At 38.2% G+C, this 16,669-nt stretch overlaps 1 protein-coding gene across 1 annotated transcript in view; it reads right to left on the reverse strand.

The window, feature by feature from the left end:
• unm_sa1261 (un-named sa1261) overlaps nt 1-14,429 on the reverse strand; it is a 28,554-nt gene extending 14,125 nt beyond the window's left edge. Inside the window, exon 1 of the mRNA XM_033643852.2 lies at nt 14,275-14,429. The gene's annotated coding sequence lies outside the window, so the exon portion shown is untranslated. The remainder of the gene's footprint in view (nt 1-14,274) is intronic.
• Nucleotides 14,430-16,669: the final 2,240 nt, after the last annotated feature.

Below are 16,669 nucleotides of genomic sequence, written 5' to 3' on the forward strand. Positions count from 1 at the left end.
TCCCTAAACCTAACGTGACCGTTTCACAACCACATGTTTTTCATTTCATTTCATTTATTTATTTATATAGGAAAGGAATTAAAAGGTAACATTGTGTGTTACAGTTAAGACTGCTGACTAAGTTCAGGAAAAACAACAAGTCTTACAATGTGCTTTAGCTGTGCATCACATAGATACGCTAAAGGTGGCTCGGTGCATTGCTATGAGATGCTGGGGAGAGTGACAAAGGATATTTGACCATCTGGAAATGAGAACCTGTTGTGACATTTGGTATTAATGGACTAGGAACTAAAGCTTTAAAATACCTGTAGTGGAGTGAAAGGAACAATGTTTGCCTCCAGAATGTTTTGGAGTATAAGTATAAAGTAACACCAAATGGAAATACTCAAGTAGTGAAGTACAAGTACCTCAAAATCATACTTAGGTAAAGTACTTGCGTAAAAGACCTCTGTGAATTTCCACCATTGTTGACTTCCTAATTTAAACAACACTACTGTGGCCCCACCTTTCCTGTCTGTCTTGTCAATAAAGGCAAAAACACCAAAAACAAAACTATATTAAAAAAACAAAAACAAAAAAAACAACAACAGTATGCAATTCCTCCGCACCCTGCACTGGCTCCCAGTGGCTGATCAAATCCGCTTCAAGACACTGGTATTTGTCTATTGTGCAGCTCAGGTCCATCCTACATCCAGGACACAGTCAAACCATAAACCCCAGCCCGTCCACTCTGCTGCTGCCAGTCGGCTTGCTACTCCTTCAAGGCCTACTTAGTCCAGACTGTTTGCTTTTCTGGCACCTCAGCAGTGGTATGAACTCCCCACTGACATCAGAAAAGCAAAATCGCTACACATCTTCTGTCGCAGACTGAAAACTCATCTGCTCAGACTGCATCTTGGCCCATGAAATTTTTGCTTTAATTAAGAAAATCTTTATCTCTTATTGTCTCTAAATGTAGCACTTGCAGTAGATCAGCGTATTGGATGAAGCTGAAGTAATTGCTTTTTTCTTGCGCTTTTTACCCACACAGTTGAATGCACTTCTGGTAAGCTGCTTTGGATTAAAGTGTCAGCTAAACAAATGTAGTGTAATGAAATGTGACAATGTCAATTTGTTTGATTGCACTGTAAACAGATACACTGATTGGTCGTCTTTCTGACAGACTTGCTGCTCAGTGAGTGTTTGCTGTAGTATTAAACCGCAGCTGCTGTTACCAAGGTAACCACCGGTGTCACCAAAATCAAACAGGACTGAAATCCTTAATATCAAGACATTACTTTACCCTTCTTTGGGTAAGTTGACTGTACTGAAGATACAGAAATTAAAAACCAAATGGTCACAAATGCTTAAAAAAAAAAAAAAACATGAAAGGAAATTGGATGGTCTTGCATCGACAGTGGAGGGTGAAAATGGCTCCAGACACAAACAGTATGTGCTGAGCATAAAAGTACGACAAGCAGTTAAAAATGAGGAGTCAGCTGAACCCAGAGGAGCCAACTGGCTGTCCATCACCGGTCCACTCAGCATCCGTCTGACAAGGTCAATAAAACAAACACAGAGTGGGATGAGGCAGCCAGAGTGTGTTTGGAGCTGTAAACAGAAAAAGTACCTGAACACACAAACAGTCTTTTCATTTTCTGGTCCTGAGATTTGATCAGAATTAAAATTCAAACTCTTTTCTAAATAATGACTGTTTTGTTCAGTTTATCTGCACCAGGGTTTAAGTGTCCAAGTGGCCACATTATCAGCACAATAAATGAAAATGGGTTTTCTGTCCCAGTGCATAAAGAGTGGCTTTGACAAAGCCTGACCTCACCTCGGCTTTCAGCATTTTCAAATAATAACAGGTCCAAGAGGAGACACTTTAAAGCCTGTTTCTTTGTTCATGTATCACGCATAAGTACCAATACTTACAGAAAATTCACAGAAAATCAAAAGGAGCAGACTGATCAACTTGTGCAAACAGAACAAACTGTGAACAAGGCCACTCTTGTAATAGTGCAGAGCTTAGAAAATCTTTAATAATAGACAATAGGTGGGTTTCCAGTCACCTGTTTTATACACGTTTCCAATCTGGGTATTAAAACTAACAAAGAGGTCAAAATAAAAAGTGTATTGACAAACAAAAATGCAACAAAGTGCAATGGAAACAGAAGGTGAATAAATGACGATGTACATGAATCACTTCCACTGAAGAGACAAAAACATCAGATCTGTGTGGAGTGATAAGAATACTGCAACCTTCCTCACATGAATACATCAAACTAACAGAAATGTCATCTTCACAGGTTTTTCACTTTGATTTCAATCATTTGAAGTTTGACTGGAGCTCTTTTAAGTATGTCTTTCTTTTTTGTAAATTTGTAACAGAAATTGTGAAGCTTCAAAAAAAATTAAAATACTGTGCTGCATTTGGATGGAAACTACTGCTTGTGTTTATTATTTTAACAAATGTAAAATAAGGGTTATATTGCTAATATTAACTTGGCTTTGGCAGATCATCTGCATCTATAGCCCCTGTTTAACACTGCCTGTTCAAAGTAGGAATATCCTGCCGTTATTCCTCCTCCGCCATTCTGTGCAAAAGGTACGATCGCGGAATGGGGGGACAGAGTTGCCTGGCCTATAAGCCTGGTTAAATGAATAGCCGTCAGGACAGGAGCACGGATGGGATGAGTGTGACCTTTCTGTTGATATGCTACATGTGCCACCCACCACTGTGGATTTAAAAAGCAGCTAGCAGCAGTTAGCAGCTAACTCAAAACAGCTCAGAGAGTTAGGTAAGAAAATGAACACCCTTCAGACGTGCATTCATTTGCATTTTATTTTGCTTCTTTTTATTATTATTATTTTTGTTTAATCAGTTTCAATTTGTGCTTCATTTGGATGGAAACTTGACAAATGAAAAGAAGCTGATGAAAAAGTATTTTTATTCAAAACTTTGAAAAAAAATGTAATGATCAGAATCAAGACAATTTAGAGTATCTTGGAAATATTAAACCTAACAATAGTGTGCTGGATGTATATACAAGCTCCTACACACCCATGCATGTTTATATTACTGCACGCACTGTTTATATATGACCTGTAGCGTAATCATATTTATACTACTGTCTGTACTGTTTATCTGATCCATAAGCATATACACCCATATTCATTTTCCACTTCCCACTATTGTACTTCTACCTGCATTGTGTGCTACATTTGCTGAACATGTTCCTACTGTATATAACAAAACATATTCTCAGTACTTGAACTCTGCAATGATAATAGAGTTGAATATACTCTAACCCAATCTTGCTCAAACTTTGTAAAATAAACATTCCTAACCACTTTATTCTGGGTATTTTCCAAGGACTGAATTGTCTGAGTGGGACAACATGTTCACTTGCTGCCCTGTTGTATTCTTGGCTCCACTTAATACCATAACAACCTTGACATGAATGCATGTAGTATGCACAGTTTTACGCTCAATTTCTTCCTCTCATATAACCTCTTGAGCATTAAGCATATGCTCATATGTGCTCTCACACTGCCGTCATATCAAAGAGGCTGCACATGAAAGAAGTCACAACCAGCACTAATTAGGAGCATCTTCTGTTCACGGCAGCTCCTTCTCAGGGTAACGGTGCCACGGCGGCTCCCCAGAGGGCCTCGAGGAGCGCCAAGCCCCATTTGCCTCCCGGACAAAGGGAGGGGGGGTTGAGACTGCCTTGTTGTCTTCGTTTTCACTGAGATGCTTGTCTGTAATCAAAGCTGGAACTCGGCCAATCTGCTTTGCGTCATTGCTGCTTTTCTCTTCATATGTATCTCCTGGCTAATGTTATCTGCCGATTGCACCAAACAGGACAGGAGGTGAATGGTTCAGTCTAACACCTGATGGGCAACAAGCTACAGGGATAGCACAGAGATGAAAACCCCACAGGGTTAAAAACCTCTGATTCATCTCCCTGCACCAACAGCAGCAATCTGTCATGTCTGCTTTGTGTCTCCATGCAGACTAAATACTTCCTGGGGATTGTCAAAACACCTTTTTCTACTGTGAATTGTATGTATGTATGTATGTATGTATGTATAGATTAATATGTAAATAATATGTATCTTGGTCACAGACAAATGTAAAAAAAAATCTAAGGGATCAGTATAAAGACTGTTTATTTATACATGCATTTATAATAAAATGAAAATGGTATCTGCCTCAAAAATCCAGTATTGTTCTGTAAATGGGCAGGGATGAAACAAGTGGGCCCAATCATATATTTCACTTCAGCAAAAGTAGGAATAAAGCAGTTTAAAACTAGGGTAACAAAATAAAATCTGCATTTTAAATTTTACTTCAGTAAAAGAACAAAAGTATTAGCAATAAAATATCATTAAGTACAAAGAGTAAAAGTACTTATTATGCAGAATAGCGTAATCCAGACTCATATTCCTTATGCTGCAGCTAGTAAAGGTGGAGCATATTTCTTTACTATATCTACCGCAGCTTGTGAATTTCAACAAGGGATCAACATAGCCCTATCTTTATCCATAACAATACACTGTAATACAATAGTTGATTATATTTTGTGTTATTAATCTGAATCTACAAAGTCAAAGTCAGTAATACCTCAGAGTACCTCAAACTTGTACTTAAATACAGCACATAAGCAAATGTATGTAGTTACATTCCACCACTGATAATAGGTTGGAAAACAAATTTGGGTAACTTTTCGGTAAAACGGTCCTCTCCATCAGACTGCACCATCTTGTCTCAACATAATAAAAACATATCCAGATGGAGTACCACGAGGCTCAAATCTTGGTCCACTCACCAGTTTACTGTATGTTATATTCACTCAACCATAATAACCTTGACATGTGTGAATGCAATACAAACAATTTCACTCTTTTTCAACCATATTGCCTCCTGAACATACTCATGGAAAAATGGAAAAAATAGCAGTAATTAGTACCAGATTGCAGCTTCTGCTTGATTTCCATATGGAGTGTCACAAGGCTCAAAACTAGGTCCACTACTTTTTTAGACTTTATATATTTTACAGCTAGGGATGATCCTCTGCAAATACAGTACACATTTTCACAGTTATGCTGATGACTCACAGCTCTATATAGATGTTGATCCTGATAATCTGAGCTCCCTTTACCGCCCTAGTAAGGTATCTCCATCCTCTAAATGCATCAGGATAAAGCTGAGGTTCTACTTTTCCTAAAGTATCAAACTAATTACAGTGAAAGCTGTCTTTACATCCATCGGTACACTGCAGACAGGAACTGCTGATAGCTAATTCTGCATAAAAAAAAAAGGCTAAAGTTGTAGCCCACAACTTAACTCACCACATCTATGGCAGCATTATGGGAACTGTAATTCTAAATAATCAGCGTCAAAAGCTAATAATAGTATCTACTTTTTTCATGGTGCACTAGGCTATCAGTATATTATTTTACATTAATTTGGCTCAGAATGTCCAATCAACATGGTTACTACATTCCTGTATCAAAGACACTCTTCTCTACAATCCATATACTTCAGATATTATTGAACACCAGTGGACATATGGACAAAAAAAACCTCAAACACCATATACATAGTAAACCTCACAACCATTTGTGAGCAGACCAACTGCAAATTAAGAGAGAGAGAGAGAGGAGGCTTAGACATTATACCGTAGGCAAGAAATGTATGCGTGACTGACTACGGTCTCAGTCTAATTTTCTAGTCACAGAAAATGAACATAACTAAAAAGGTCAGTATGTTCTTTTTCCCCTCGACACACAGCGACTTGTGCAAGCTTTTATTTCAAGCAGACTTCAACTACTGCAATGCAAAGCTCTCAGGTCTCTCCAAAAGTCAGTAAATCAATTACAGTTTGTATAGAGTGATACTGCAGGAGTTTCAACTGGAACAAAAGAAAATAAATCGCATTGCTCATGTTCTAAAGTCCTTGCACTGACCTCCAGTCAGTTTCAGGATAGATTTTAAGATCATAGTACTTGCTTATAAATCTAATCATGATCCTGGTCTTTCAGATCCACAGAGCCTCTGCTGCTCACTGGACAAAAACTCAACAAAATACCAACACAGAAGCTGCTATTTGCATGTTTATATCATTCAAACATCAATGGACACCTGATAATATACAACTACATATTATAACTACATGCAACTGAATGTAAAAGCTGTCAAAACTGCTGAGTAATGTCCTCTCTGTTATTAAAGTACACACACATTAAGCACTGCAGAAAAACTGCTTCTGCCACCTCATTTGTGTTTAGGCCAACATCGACTTGTAAAACATCAGCACCTAATTAATCATTTGTAATGCTAAATCAATATGTCAGCCAACTAAAAAATACTTAAAGAACAAATGCTACCATTTTAAATTATATCTGGCTCCCTACAAAAACTCTGTTAAACCCCCAAAGGGTTCTAGAAGGAGGAGAAAACAACACTTTTTCCTTTTAAATTACGCTGTATATCAGGAGTAATTTGGTCTTTGTTTCGCACTGAAATATCTCAACAACTTTTGGATGGATTGCAATTACATTTTGGACATTTATGTTACTCATGGTCACCAGAGGATAAACCCTACTGACTCGGGTGATCGTGGCATTTCTTCTAGTGCAACCATGAGGATGAAATTTGTGGTTTTGTTTTAAGTATTTTGATATATGTTGGATGGACTGTCATGCAGTTTGGCACAAACATTCACATTCTCATCAGAATAAATTCTAACAACTTTGGTGAACCCTTATACGCTTCATCTAGCACAGCCATCAGGTCCAAATCTCACTTTATGTAATACTTTGCTTTAGATTAACTATCTGCAAAACTACTGACATTCCCTTCAGCCTCAGCTGAATGTTAGCTTGCTACCATGCATGATCAAGACGGTAAACATGGTAAATATTATACCCGCTTTACATCAGTCAATCACTAGCACCTATATAATAGACTAATATGAAATAGACTCTCAGTAGTTTTCTAAATAGAGATTTTTAAACACTTATAGTTGGTGCTAATTAGCAAATGTTAGCATGCTAACATGCAAGTCTAAGATAATTAATTTCTGCTTATAATCAGCATGTTAGCATTTAGCTCAGCACAACTGTGTCCAAGTAAGGGAGACTGGGGATAATTTGACAGGGAGCATTTGTATCATCTCAAATTGCACCAATCAGAAAAAAGAGCCATGAAACTGATTATGTTCATAGTTGTGATGATATGTCTTTGCCTGTCAACGGACAAACTCAGGTCTCACATTTTTTAAAGTTTTCTTTTTATATTTGTATAATTACATGACTAATGATAGGCCTACTGTTTAACTTAAACTTGGATTAATTGTTCAGTGGATACTAAACAGTTTTAACTATATCTATATTCTTGGAAGTTAATTGTTGTCCGTGGTTTTTATATGAACATCTTAAATGTGTTGTTACAATTGCCCCATTAAATGTTGCAATCACCCCTCTGCACATAGTGGCAGATCTAACATTTGACCTCTTTTGTTTCATTTACACTGCTTGTAAAACATTTGATGACTGTTTATGAGTAGAACACACCATAAAATTGTATCCAGATAGATCAAGAGGTTTTTCAAAACCAAAAAAATTGTTACAAGTGCCCCCGGTCTCCCCTACAACCTTACAGAGCTGCGAGCCACTTTTTTTTCTTTTCAATTAAGAGTAGTAATTCATGAGAAACAGCAATAAAGCTGAACAAAGACTTGTAAGATTGAGAAAATCACATCTGCATTTTGACAAAAAATTATCACCCATCTTTAACCCAAGACCTCACTTTCATCCAAATTTGAATAAACATGTGAATGTGTTTTTCAGATACTCCTGCTCACACACAAACAAACAAGCAAACTGACAACAAACAGGGCTGAACATAACCTCCTTTAACTTCCACACCTCATTAGTTGAAGTAATAACCATGTGCAACAATCAGCATCCATGGTTTTGCCAAAACATCACCATGCCTGAGCTATTTTATGAGCTTGACTTAGAAATTTGATCCACAACCTGTCAGGGTTAACAAAAACATAAAATGTCCAACAGCTAACAACCCAGAGAGCTCAAATCCGTACAAGGGACTAATTAACTCCTCTCGGTCTGAAAACACCAAAGTAGGATGGACTATATTGACTTCAGTGTATTAAAAACATAATGATGGGATGAAGGAAGTTTAATAAGTGCCGTTTGATTTATGAAGTCAGACATTTCACGCTGTTATAAAGTGGAGGACAGGCTGCTCAGTATCAAATAAAGACAGTGGGACTCACATCGTTTCAGCATTTTAAAGGACATCCAAACACTGTCCTGCAGGTTTATTAGAAAAGCTTTCCTTTAAAAGTTAACTGATAACAAATCATTAGTGAATGTTGCTCCAGTATAATATCTGAGGCAAGTTCGGGTCACTGAGTCAACATGATTGAATTTAAGTTTTGCCAGTCTGACAGGCTGTTTAATTATTTGTTGACCTGCTGGGCCAGTTGAGCTTTTTTTGTGCTTAAATAGAAAGAAACAACCTTGCAAACAATTTTTTTATGCTGAACTGAAGGATGAAGGCTAACTAGAGCTGAAATGATAGCAGATTTATCACTTTTCAAGCAAAGATAGTGAAAAAATGCTGCACAATCTCCAGGTTTAGCCTCTAAAATGTGAAGCTTTGCTGCTTTTATTTGCCACATTTCTTTGTAAACTGGATTATTTGAGGTTTTGGACTGTTGGTTGAACAAAACATTTTAAGACATCATCTTGGGCTCTGCGAGATTGGCACTTTCTCAACTTTAACATTTTAACATTTCATTGAAAATCTAATTTTCAGAATAAACATATGAAAATAAGTAGTTGCTGCCCAAGGCTTCACATGTATTTACTGCCTAAAATCTCAGAGGCCGAAATCTTCTCACTGGATAAATTAAAGCTCTGAGGGTGAATCACAATATTTCTGCCTATGTGACGAAACTTAGTGAAAGACATAAAAAAGTAAGGAAGCAAGAAGCCTTACGTAGCATTATGCTAATGACAGATCCACTCTTAGAAACTTAAATTAGGTTAAAATAGAACAAACACATGGCTCAATAATTTCATAAAAAGGGACGTTACACTCAAAGTAACCAAACTAGTTATTCTCCTTTTCAGTGAGCAATTCAGTAAACCAGTACTGGACAGTAATATTTTAACATATAATTTTAACAAAGATAAAAAAGCAATAGTTTAAAATTTGGAAAATATGCTTTTCTAGCTAATCTTGTGGTTATTATGTACTGGTTTTTCAACAGATGAAATAAACAAGACATAATGTGTTATATCAGAGGGCGGATTTTGTTGACTTTGGTGGTTTCGTGTCATCAGTGGAAGTTTCACATGCTTCATGTTTGTCATTATTTATTCACTGAGTCGTTTCTGTTGGGGATTCCCCCAAAATACAGTATTGCACCTGGATGGGTGTGGTTTTGAAAGAAGCAACAGCGCGTGCTTCAGTGAGCTCCGTGACCGTCTCAGCCTGCTCTCTGAATGCACATTCAGATCTTATGAGATTATCTATGTGCACCTTTACAAGAGAGCACAAAAAAAAAATCTAGAAATATTTTGGTATGTGCGTATGTAAGTAAGTACGGGTTGGTTTTAGTTCTAAAGCTTGGAAAATTAGGCACAACTATGAAGCATGCAGAATATGCTAATGATGCTTTTCAACAATTTGTATATGCATTTAAGCCTGTGTGGGCATGATGCCAGATACTACAGTGATATCACAGGCTCCCCCATCTGAGTAGAATTTTAATGTTGTCCATTATTTAGCCCATCTAAATGTCAATATATTTTAGAACTATTCAGTTGTACATATTTTCCAGTGTAACGTTATGATGGTCACTTTGAGAATTTATCAGCAGTCATTTGGAAATCAACAGGGAAGACTAGTTGCAGTTGCAGCTGTGCTAGCAATACAAGGAGCAAAAATCGAAGTGTATCTTTGTAAAACAATGATCACAAAACCAAAAAAATAATTAATAAATAATTAATAATTTTAAGTTACCTTAAAAAAATTTTTAAGTTACCTTAATGACAAAATAGGTTGATTTTCACTGACTCCTTAAATGACATATTACTCTCCTAACAGTTGCACTATTGAACACGTCCTTAATGTCATGAAACTGTTGCTGCTTCTAAACTATCTGGTTAAGTTCAGGCAACAAAGCTATGTGGTTAGGTTCAGGAAAAACATTATGGTTTGGCATTAAATAATGACTAGCATACTAGGCTATGTTGTTATTAAAAGAAGTCAATGTTGACTTCAGGATGCTAATACTGGTTTCCTGAGTGAAAGCCCTGTGTTAGTTTGACCAACTCACCCTGTAGGGGCTTCTTCAGTGTCAGTACAACATTACGCAGACTGTCACTTTCTAAGCTATGTTACGTCACTTCCTCCTCTGCTACTGTAATTACTTTGGCCACTAGAGGGCACTGCCTTACAATAAACATAGGTATGGGTCACAGTGACCTACTTGCACAGTCAACCTATGTGGACGGTGAAGTTAGAGTTAGGCATAAGGTCGTCTGTCAGATTAATCTTGGGCTTAAGGCAAAGATTAGATAAATAAACAGCTACGCAGGCAATGGTTTTGCTAGCTTATCTAAATAGTGATGAGATGACCCAATGCGTCCTGTCGAGAACGTGAGTCATGGGCAACACTTTGTGTGATGCAGGATGTAAAACACCACCTCAAGGTTTAACTACCAAGTTCTGAGGGATTCCCTTTCTGTTGCACTTTGTCACATTTCGTTTTTATCAATACACTATCTATTCCATTTCATCCAAGCAGAAAAACATGTTTTGCAATATATTTTACCTTTTCAGGTGTCTCCACTCAGGGTTTTTATGCTCAAACATTAAACTAAAAATGCTCACAAAGAGAGGTGAACATGAACTTACCGACTGCCGAGTTTCATCTTTTCAATGAAGGCTAGAGTGCACAATCGAACCTTAAAGTCTTGACATTTTACAGGCTTCCCCTCCTGCACCCGTCTCTATGGGCCCTTTGGTCACATCCTTTTGTCATTCTTACCTATTCAACCCAGTGCCAGTGAACTAACATGTGTAAAGTGTTATTCTCTGAATCTGCCCGCTGAGATAACAAAACCAGGGAGATTATTTCTGCACCACGAGCAGTTCTTTCCTCCAGAAATGTTTGCAGAGCTACAAACCGTCACAGCCACAGCTTTGGGCTTCAGTCCCACTCGCTGTCCCTGTGTGGCGGCCGGCCTGCAGCTCGGCCCTCCGGTGGGGCTCGGCGGTTGGCTCCCACAACGCTCATGGAGCTGTGGAGCACATCAAAGCAGTGAGACTTTAACCGGCTCGGCCTCCAGCATCTGCGAACACTGGGGCTTTGTGCCTGCACGCTCGGCGGCACATCACTGGGCGCTCTCCTTTAATGCCAACTCATTTCTGCTGCTGTGAACCCCACGCTACAGTAGGTAACGTTACCCCCTTTGTCTGCTTTAATCTCTGCTTCTCTTTCTTCTTCTCTGACTTTCTTTCTCTGCACTGTTATTGTGTGATCCTCCCGTCTGCTGGGTGGCTGTGTGTACACATGCATCAATGTGCAAAGAAAACCAGACGCTCAGTGTCAGCTGTAGGGCTGCAGCTAATGATTATTTTCATTATGGATTCATCTACAGATTATTTTTTAGATTATTTGATTAAGCATACAGAACTTCACAGAGCCCAAGGTGACATCTGCAAATGTCTAGCAAAACCTGAAGATATTCAGTTTAGTGTTTTACAATGAAAAAGTAGCAAATCATTTCATTCAAAAGGCTAACAGCAGAGAATTTGGAGCAGTTTGTTTTTACAATTTTTTCTTGAGAAATACCTGACACAACTAATCGATTGGTGGCTGTTATTATTTGCTGCAACCAGCAGCTCTACAGCTCGCTCTGTCAGTCAGTTTGTTGGTCCGTCCACAATAATTCCCCACCCTTTGGCAGCCACAGTACCCATAGGAGGCTGAAATTTCACTTAGAGGTCAAGTGTGTGTACAGGTGTGTGTTTGCGTTCATGCCAATTGGCTAAAAGGGGGTGTGGCTGCATACAGGATATATATGGTGGCAGCTCTTAAATTTGGGCTTGTTTTTCTATCAGTTAACTACACATGCATCGATGTGCAAAGAATACACTTTTGGCATCAGCTGCTGAGCTGAAGAACTATTTTCATTCACGAATCATCTGTAGGTGATTTTCAGATTAATTCATTAATCATATATCCAACACAACTTCCAATAGTCCAAGCCGATGTTTTCAAATGGGTTTGTTTCATTCAAACAAAAGTCCAAAACCTGAAGGTCAAGGTAAATTTGTCTCTTGAAAGATCTGATTGTCACCAGCTGACTCATGGCTACGTACATGGCATCATGTTGACAGCACGTAAACAAGGCTGCAACAAATGATTATTATTGTTATTGATTAATCTCCTTTACCGCTAATTGGGTCAGCATATAAAATGTAAACAAGCTGAAAAAACATAACTTTTGAGAGCCCAAGGTGACATCTTCAAATTTTTCGTTTAATGCAAACAAGTCCAAAACAAATGGATAACAGTGGTAAGAAATACTTAATAATTCATGAAGCAGTGTGTCCTTGATTTTAGACCAAAGTAGACACATTTATTAGCTAGAAAAAGCCAACGTTAGCTTTGTTGGTTATTGGAAAACACCATCTCATGGCTATGATGCTCAAAGTTAGATATGTACACAGATGAAGCCGTCTGTTCTGCGTTCACTTTGTTCGTATTTGTGCACGAAAAAAAAGCTTAAGGGTACAGATGAAACAGAGCAGCACCACCAGAGGTCGTGGGGGTTTTGTAGCGTAGTTCAAGTAAGATACAACTGTCGGAGATGACAAAGACATTTTAAAAATGGTGGAACAGAACTAATCTCTCAGTCAAGACCATCACTGTTTACATCGCTGCCTACATTAAAAGGTACGTTGTTACTTCCTCCACTGTCGCCTGTTGTTGTCAGAAACTCTGCGTCTAGTGCCATCTACTGGTCATATTTATGCCAACATAAAGGACGTATGAGCGCAGTGATGTTTACAACATTTGGAAGGGAGGTATCTATTTTCATACATAAAGGGAGTATAAATGAGCCTTGACAATGTCAAAGCTTCATGTTCCTGCTGGTAAACAGGGCTGCAGCAATTTTTATTTTACATGAATCATTTTGTTAATAAAAAGGCCAGTAAATAGTAATAAAATTTCCCAGAGCCCAAGGGGCATCTTCAAACATTTTGTTTTGGTCAGATATTCAATTACGACAATGAAAAAGCAAGAAATAATCTAATTTGAAAAGCTAAAACCAGAAATTTTGGAGCAATTATTAAAATTATTTTTGCTGGAGAAATGCCTGATAAGATTATTCGTTAATCAAAATGTCCCCCCATTATCTTTATGTCAGTCAACTAAATGATTAATCAACAGTCATTTCAGCTACGAGAGCCCTGATGGCCTCATCTCTGCAGCCCAGTTCGAGGGTCTAAATGCTTTTTGATGCAGTTTCCCCCTCAAAGATGAAGAGAGTTCCCATTAACACAAACAATAATTACCAAAAAAAAATAAAGGTTTTAAGCATCCACAGTGTATCATCCTTCACAAGACTCACTGAGGGCTGATGCCAGTAACATAGTTTACAGTCTGGGACTCATAAAATCTGCCACAAACTGCAGCACAAAGACATGAAGTGTGTACCACCTCTGCAGACACAAAGCATGCACTATAATCAATACAACATTTCGCACACGTGAACTCAGGTAGAGCAGGAGGGAGTGCACGTGAGCATGTTTGTATGGGAAGAAATCAAGAGTAAATGTTGAATGCAGATCAATAAATGCTCAAATCACAAATATTGGTGATGTACGGATGTGAAGATGGGACACAAAAGATTGACAGCAGCTCCATTGTTCTGCACAGTCAGTGTTTGGTCACATGGTATCCAACTTTTGTATTTTTGGGTATTTAAAATATGATTTATAATTAAAAACCAGCAGTTTAAATGAGAATAATTAACAAAGCCGGCTTGTCAACACAACAGTAGTCCAGTGTGATGCTTTGCAAGAGAGCAGCACACAGACACACAAAGACATGCAGAGAATAAAAAGCACAATCTGAGCTGTGAATTAATAAAACAAACATTTAAAGACACAAACCATCATTTAATTACCACTTAATTGCTTTACAGCGGTCAGAAAATGATCTGATCTGATCTTACCTTTCACAATGTGCTGCATGCAATCTGTCAGTCCATCCAGACACCTGACCCTGTCACTAAGAGACGACACAGATCCTTTAATTTTTTTTTGTTTTATCTTCTTCTCGGTGTTCGAATGAAGCAGGGACCTCTGCCTGTGTTCACCGCCGCTGTCTGTCACAGTCTCCCTGCTGCTGGTTCACCCATAGATCTATCTCTCTCTCCCTCTCTATTGTCTCTGCACTCCTGCAGACAGGCCCCGCCTACAGCCACTAACGTCCAATCAGAGCGCAGAGCGGCGGTGCGCTTCTCTGCGGTGATGCTGCATTCAAGGAGTGTAGGAATTTAGTGGTAACTACAACTGGAGAATAAAGTGGCGTAGTGATTGGCTCAGCAGTGAACCTTGAGACTGAACATTTATGTGTGGAGCTGGAACAGTTGTGTTTAGTTCAGGGTTTGGGGCTTGGCTTGGGAGTGGGAGGGGTCGCTGGCTCAAGTCCCCCTACAGACCAAGTATAGAGCGTGGACTGGTTGCTTGAGAGGTGCCAGTTCGAGCTCCTGGGCACTGCTGAGGTGCTCTTGAGCAAGGTATTGGACCCCCAGACCTGTCCATGGGCAGCCCCCTCGCTCTGATATCTCTCCATTGAATGCATGTACAGGTTCTGTCTGTGAATGTGTGTGTATTTCAGGCCTGTGTGTATATGACAACACAGTTGAAAAAATATTGAATTTCCCCTCAGGGATTAATAAAGTTAATCTTTTTGTTTGAACCCCATTAACTGCTCTAACAACAACAGTGCTCTTCTGGGGTCCACAAAATGTTTTACAAAACTTAAATGAAAAAAAAGAGAAAATTACTGCTTTGTGGGGTTGCAACAGTATGAAATTTTCATGGTACAATATTCTTCTCAGAAAATACTGCAGTTTCATGATATCACGGTATTATAGAATTTATATTATCAGTCAGAATGACCCTTAAAGAAATGAAAATGGAAGATTTATTTTTGGTCAAACAAATGTTTTTTTCACTGTAACTGAAACTTGAAACCATTTTGTTAATGGAGGTATGTGTAAAAAGTCTCTCCTTTGACAGTAACTTAAGGGGAGATTCTCCGTCCAGCTACATTTTTTTCCAATATCGTAGATAAGCAAATGTACATGGTATGATGCCCGTCAACTTTTATATCATTGTATAGCTACAAACCAGTATGTTGCTGCAACCCTATCTCGTGCTTGTTTGCCTCTGCACACCAGTCAACTTGCACTTGCACAACTGCACATATCTTAAACGTGGCACCCAAGATTAGTGTCACAAATTCAGTATCTGAAAAAATGTCTCCCCTTCTGTTCCTGAGATATGAGGTTGAGTAAGATTATGATGCCACTTTTTTTTTGTTCCATTGTAGTACTTTTTGAGTACATTAAAAGCAGGTATAGATATCAGATAATGGATCAAATATACCTAATAGTATTTCCACTGATTTGGGCCATTAGTTTATTTCTGTAAAAGCATGTGGGATAAGGTTTTATTAGATGCAATGATTTTGCCACACCATGCTGTTTATTGATTTGAAATATTGAAATCTTGCTAAAAATAAAGTAGTTTGCACAACCAAACAGTAGATATGTTCCATTCAATTAAAAAAAAATCTACCAAGAAGTGTTTAAATATTTGTTTTGCCCTGTAGCCTTAGTTCAAAGAGGTAAGTCGTTTTATTTTCCAAAATTCCCACGCCCATGAATGCAGCATGAGTACAGGCAGGAAAGCAAAGCACAAGATGTTCTGGATGAAATGTGAAGCTGTGGAGTCACACACATTTAAATCAATGGTTTACAATGAGCGTCTGTTTGTAGCTGCAGCAGCCAGAGGGGATGAAAAGGTGTGAGTGACATCAGACACTCTAAGTGTGATTTTTTTTTCCTACTGTGGTGAATAAAAAGTGGTGAAAGCTAATTCAAGAGACTGAGGTGTGGTTTTTTTTTAAAGAGTGATGAATGCATGATGTTACGGTTTGGAGTATTTTTAAATGTCTGCCATGGGATGCCTTATGATCATGAGGATTATGGGCCTAGTTTATCTGCTGGAAGGCTTCACATGATGATGCTGGTTTGTAGCATCATCACTAATGCATTTTATTATAGGTGCCTTTCAAAACACTCAAGGACACCTTACAAGACAGAGTTAAAAATTAATATGCAGCAATATATTCATAGATCACGAATCCATTAATTCAATAATATAAAATAATAAATTTATAAAATAACGAGACAAAATACATGATCATAAAAATTAGGTATAAAATCATCATCATAAAAGCATTATCAGTGCAAGTCTCAATATGTGTGTCACCATTAAAACAGACTGAATATGCCAGCTTGAAAAGGTGTTTTCAGATGGGATATATATATATATATA

The sequence above is a fragment of the Epinephelus lanceolatus genome, chromosome 18 (assembly GCF_041903045.1).
Source record: "Epinephelus lanceolatus isolate andai-2023 chromosome 18, ASM4190304v1, whole genome shotgun sequence".
Lineage (NCBI taxonomy): Eukaryota > Metazoa > Chordata > Actinopteri > Perciformes > Serranidae > Epinephelus > Epinephelus lanceolatus.